Genomic DNA, 6,567 nt, shown 5'->3' on the forward strand with positions numbered 1-6,567 from the left:
GATATACTGAATAATGGGAGTAGAAGAAAGACAGGGAAGACAGATGAAAAGATTGGAGAGGTAAGGAAGAGGGAGAAGTAGCAGAGGCTGTAAACGAACAAATGAGGGAAGAATATAATGAGAGTGAGAGAGAAGCAAGTGAGGGTTGAGGAGGAGATGAAGAGGTGAATCCGTAGGGATGGGGGTAAATCTCTTGGTCAGCTGTTTCCACGGCAATGGTGGACAGGCCAGCTGACAGGATGAATAATTTAGGACGAGGTGTGGACATCGATTCCACAGTGCACCTCTGCCTGACCACACTGTCCCAAGCACATATTTTCACACACACATACACACATACAGACACAGACACACATACACACACACACACACACATGCACGCACGCACACACATTACCCTCAGTAGTTCCTTGGATCAGAGCTGACCTCTATCAAGCCAACATCTAGACAAACAATTACACACCTTCTGTTATTTACAGCAGCTTCTAAAGGAAAAAAAAAATCATTTAGAGTCAACAAAAACTATATTGAGACTTTAAACACATATAGTTATGTCTCTCAATCAAAACAGCTAGATTGGTATGTTGATGATGTGAAGTCACGAGGGTTTATAGGAGTTGTTGTTTTCACCACCACTGCCCAAGAAAGTCTACCTGATATGACTCAGGCATAAAACATGTTTACAGATGAAGTCATATCTATTCACATTATGACATTTCATCCTAGTGACATAGCATCAGGTAATGATAAAGTGACACTAAAACACTGAAAGAGCTGTAAACAGAATCATATAATTCAGTTGTGATGAAATGCCAACATGCAAACACAATAATAAATAAATAAATAAATAAATAAATAAATAAAATGCACTTTATAGGTGAAAACATTGTTGTTAGAAAATCCTGATGATGACATGGAGTTTTACTGATCTAGACCAGAGCACTATGTCATGAAATATTTAAAAAATGACTGCCTGCCCACCCGTCCTTCAGTCAGTCTGCCAAACCTCATACAGTTTTCACCACATTGAACTGAAGCTGTTTTTTTTTTTTTTTTTTGCTCTATTTGGAACCTCCAGATTCACACTGGGCAGTGGTTTTGCCCCATAAAACCTCTGCTTCAGTTGTTTAATTTATTTACCATTTTCAGTCTGTAAAAATGCATTAAAATACCACAGTGACTCAAAAACACAGGCTGTAGTATAGATCATTTTGTCAGTGAAGTCTGGTAGACTGAGGAGGCTTCAGGACTTCAGTTCCCTGTGGACGACGACTATGACGAAAAAAATAAAGCATCAGAAATATTCTATATATGGTTTACACTTGAACTGATACTGACTTTTAGGCAGGACTTTCACAGGTTTTAAAACTAGAGCAAAAACTCAAATCCGTTCAGAGCCTCGTATGATTACACTTACAGTAAGTGTGTTGTGATTCTGTTTTATAGTTGAGTCTGATCCACCCCTCACATCTGTTTAATCAGCACATTCTCAGCATCTTTCTGACTGTTTTTTAATTTTCACAATCACGCTATTGGTGGAGTTACAACCATATTTTACCAACATTAACCCATAAATAAAGACCCAAACAACTACTGGCGACCATAATCATCTACCAATATAAAATGTTTAATAACTTCTGATCCATTAATCCTATCAGTCCATGTATATAATTGGTGTAAATACAGTTTGTCATCTTTTCATGGTCATCAGATATGACCCATTTGGACATTCAGAGGCTCTGTAATGAATGTGGAAACACCGTCATCTTCTATAACATTGATTCACCTGTAAAACCCATGGAGTTGGATCAATGACAGTGGATGGAAACACTGGGTTTATGTTTAGTTAATGATACATTTTGTTGAAAAAGTCACATTTTCTTTATTTTTCTCTGTTTCTGATATTATGATGATTATATTTAATCTGAGCTTTTATGAACATCTTCATGATCAGTGATTTAAAGATAGGAAAATACCTGATTTTTATTGAAGAAACGCAAAATATAGAGGATAATATTATAACAAATGGTGATAAATTGCTTAAGAAAGGTTCAACAGAAAGAAATATTTTGAAGTAACACTGCGTCTTTATGGGTTAATGTCAGTAAAGCAGATATGATGCCATTGACAAATGACAAAATGTGATGCATTACATCAAATACTATTATAAATAAATGTGATTTTTGTGCACTAGTCCACCAAATCAGCACATGCCTGCTTGTTTTTGTATATTTAATGCAGAAATGACACATACTATATCTTCGAGAGAAAGAATGCTTACACACACATTCATGTAGACACTATTTTTTGACTGTGTGCTGACAGACACTGATGACTGGGAATGTCGCTGGCTTTCAGTAGCCTCCTCTGCCTAAAGTCCTTCCTGTTTGGTCCACTGACTTCCTGTCTATTGTAACCTGATACTTCCTGGTTCAGGCAGATGTCTTTGACCCCAGTTGTCTGTCATCCAAACCAAACACAGCCAGTTCCACTTCACCTCCACAGCAGGAAAGAAGAAACGAACAAAGAAAGAATGAATACTTCATTTACTGGCAAAATCCAAATCTGAACTATCGAACTGCCAATATTAATATCATTAATATTTTACTAGTTTATTACATTGCTGGGATTTAAGCAGCTAAGATGATGAACATCCATTCAAATTGCACTGTTACATTTTTTTAGTAACATTCCCTCAGCCTCTGGCACAACACAAGACCATTTTTAACCCTGTGGAACAATGTTTCTCCCAAATCTCTCCGGCTTTGCAGGCACCTCTCCTCTTCATTCATCACACAGCCTGAACGACTGACCGGGGAATGACCTCACTTGCACAGAGACGCACACACACACACACACATATCGTACACACTCGCACAAGGCGTACACACATTTGAGACACACACACAAATCCACAAACACGGTATCAACTCACACAAAAGCACGATTCATTTATCACAAACGATGGATACCTTGGAACACATGCTCCAACACGAGTATTCAAACACACATGCATAGACACTCAGCTAAATGCACACACACTCACACATAGCAGTTCCTATCACATCCGTTACAGATGGGTTCTCCTCCTCCTCGGTCCTAAATGAATATAAATATGTCTGTTTGACATCATTCATCTGCCAGAGAGGAATAACTTTACCACGTCCAGCCAAAAGAGGCAGTGTTACTCTCTCCACTGGGGAGGGATGCATAAGGGAAACCAGTGTGAAAAAGGAAAAGAGAATGGGAGCAGGGTTGAAAAGGCTCCCAGAGATAAGGATGATCCAAGGGCATCTAATGAGGTTGGTGTGAAGCTGTCAATTTTGGTAAATTATGACTTTTTCCTTGTTCTTTCCCTCTCACATCCATGCATGAAGGAAAACACACAGTATTCCCTCTCTATTTAAATACATTTTATTCTGCTGCTGTTCCACCCTAATCAAATCTGATCCTATCTCTCCCCTCTTGACAGGTTGCATTCACAATAAACCATTTGAAAGCCCATTAGCTCCACTTTCGAGCGCCGTAAAGCCAGCAGCAATCCGATATCATCAGTAACAGTCCAAGAGAAGATGACGGCCAGACGACAAGCGAGATGTGGACAAAGTAAAGGAGTTGAGAGGAGGAAGAGATATCGGTGATGGGAACAAATTGAAACAAAATGGCGGTTGATATGCCAGAGGGAGATGCTTGGAGAGATGTCAGACAAGCTATAGCGGCAAGAATTTACCAAAGAAGGCACATCATCATGTAGTGTCGCAGGTAATCGTCTTAGAAAAAAGTGATCTTTTGCATTTTTATTTGAAATGTTGTTGCAAAAAGAGATGAGTGTACCTGTTTATAGTGTGAATAACATATATATCCCATGACAAAAAAAATCCTGTCAGTTATCTGATAACCATTAAAGTTCATCACACTTGACCTGTGTCCCAGTCACCATGTCTACATAATGTACTGCTTGTGAAGCCCTGAGGGAGGCGACAGTGGTTTCAAAGTGAGCCGCCTCCTGCTGCAATCTGTGCTCCATATGTCATTAAGCCCATTAGGGAAACACTAGGTTAACATTACAGCCAGAGTACCAGCCTGGGCTCTGAGAGCAGCCATGGGTCGACATAAAAGCTACATTTCACTCTGTCTCTTTTCCTCTCTTTGTCTCACTGCCTGTATTAACAAGCCATTGTCTTTTTTTTCTCGCCACTATACTTTCTGAACTGCATCCTCCATTTCCTCGACTTGAGTCATTTCTCTTTCACTTAGCCCTCCACTGCTTCTCCCTGTTTCACCTCCTCTGGCCCTGTATTCTACCACTGGGGGCAGTAGAAGAAAAGGTGTTAGCTTTTAGGAGAACACTGTCTATCAGCATGTAGTAATGACAACCCATGTATGTGTCGTTCCTCTTGCTTGCCTAGAACATTTGTAGGTTCTCTTGCGTGTAGAATTTTAACAGAAATTTAGATTACGCACACACATTAGGCTGAGAAAAAACCAAACAAACAAACAAACAAAAAAAAAAAAAAAACGATACTTCATGTTCACCTCGAGGTCAGGTAGAGGTCAGCGCCGAGTGTCATGCCTCTGCTCCCCCTCCTCCCCTTCCTCCTCCTCCATTCCTGTGACAAAGAGAGCCAGTTTGGTTACCAAGGAAACAGGCTTTTTCCATGGCAATGTTGGAACACGTGGGAAGGGCAGGGCGGCTTTGTTTCGTCTGTGATGAAGGATTCTCCCCATGCATGTTTAATCGCCAGACTTATGGTCCCAAACCCAACAGCCGAGCCCATCTACCACAGCCTGATTATGTTCAATGGAGCTTCTGACACCGACGTTTTGCCAGTTTTATCATGCTGTGCAGCTCCCACCATGGGCACCTTAGCTATTGTTGCACAGTGCTCCTGATGAGTCCAGCTGAGACCACAGATTCCCAGACCAAACAAGGAAGGCACACATGTGTCTTTCCAGCAGCAACAGAAATATGCCCGGGCAAATAAACACACTGGCTTTGCATACACGCTCACCGAAACCTACGTAAGAGCGATCACACAATCCTTTTTGTCTTTTCTCGTATCTTGGCACCCACCCACCACTGTTTGGCTTAGCAGTAGGGAAAAAATGGCAGATCACCATGGCAACGGTGTGTGCCGTTCTGCTACAGCTGTGATGTATGTGGTGACACTTTTGACCCTCTGGTGAACTCTTTAATGCAGGAGCTGTGTAGAGTCTTGGTAGACCCTGGTTGCTATCTGGATGCTGCACGGAGGAGGTCCTATAGGTCCTGTTAGCTTTACATATGCACAGGGAAGAACCATGACAACAGACAGTAAAAACGCAAACTGACGACAGTGCTGCTTTATGTACATGTGATGTGGAAACAAAACCTAAACAACTTCTTGACTAACAGCAGCTTGCTATGACACCAACAATGCCTGATACTATAGAGATTCATTGTTCCAGATAAGAAATGCGACAGTACTATAACTATTATCAACCCTCTAAGTTACTGTATTTGATGAAAAATGCCTAAAACTGTGGATTAATAAATAAATGAAGAACACTTGTACTCATGAGTCACATTCTGCAGATCTCGAGTGGGACAAAATGAGAGATGTATAAACACAGACAAAGGATCAATATTTTACCATCCTGATTATGTTTGGAAATTAATAAATAGACTGATTACAACTGCCTCAAAGTGATCCAGTTATTGTACGTCTGGCATTATTGATCCTACAGAGACTACAATTGTACTGTATGGTACAAATGCAATAATTAACCTCCGTCTGCCTGGAAATACTGTAGGGATCATATGCATAGTGACTGATAAGAAGTGCAGACATAAAAAATCCAAATGTATTTTTAATCATGACCATTTTGTTATAATTTGCATCACTAGAAAATAATTTTCACCATTTACAGGTGAGTGTAAATATTTGTTTCCTTTTTGGATGAATCTGAACACAGCACAAAAGGATTCATACCAGATTAGATTTCGACATCCACTGTCTTCACATTTACCACACAGGTTGCTTAAAACGTGCAGTGGGATTCTGCGTGTTTGTTTTTGACTTGCCTCTCAGTTTGGTATGTCCTCTGTTGTTATACAACACAGCATTTCTTCGGAACCTCTGTTGGTGTGCCATTTCCACTGATATTTACAGTCTACACACAGTGTTTCATACATAAAAAGGGTCACATGGACATAGCCTGAGCCCGTATGTGCAAGTGAATACACACAAGTGGGACGGATTTGTTTTCGCCCGTGACATTCTTCCACACATTGAGGTGCGTAGACATTGTTGGGATGAGACAGAAACAGAAACAGAGGAGTCACGTATACACCTCACCCCTCCCATCGCCACCATCACTACATATACAAGCATACATGTCAATGCTTAAAAGCACAACACACAAAGACAAGGCAATGCAATACAAAGCAATATTTGTACACTCTCTCTCAGTCAACACTTGTCATGTCATGTCTGGCTTGTTTTGCACAGGAGCAGTGGCTACTCTGTGTTTCCACCACTAGGAGTGCTGCAGCTTTGCACAAAAGCAGAGCTGCCAAATCTGCTA

This window comes from Sphaeramia orbicularis, chromosome 11 (genome assembly GCF_902148855.1).
Source record: "Sphaeramia orbicularis chromosome 11, fSphaOr1.1, whole genome shotgun sequence".
In the NCBI taxonomy this organism is placed as follows: Eukaryota; Metazoa; Chordata; class Actinopteri; order Kurtiformes; family Apogonidae; genus Sphaeramia; species Sphaeramia orbicularis.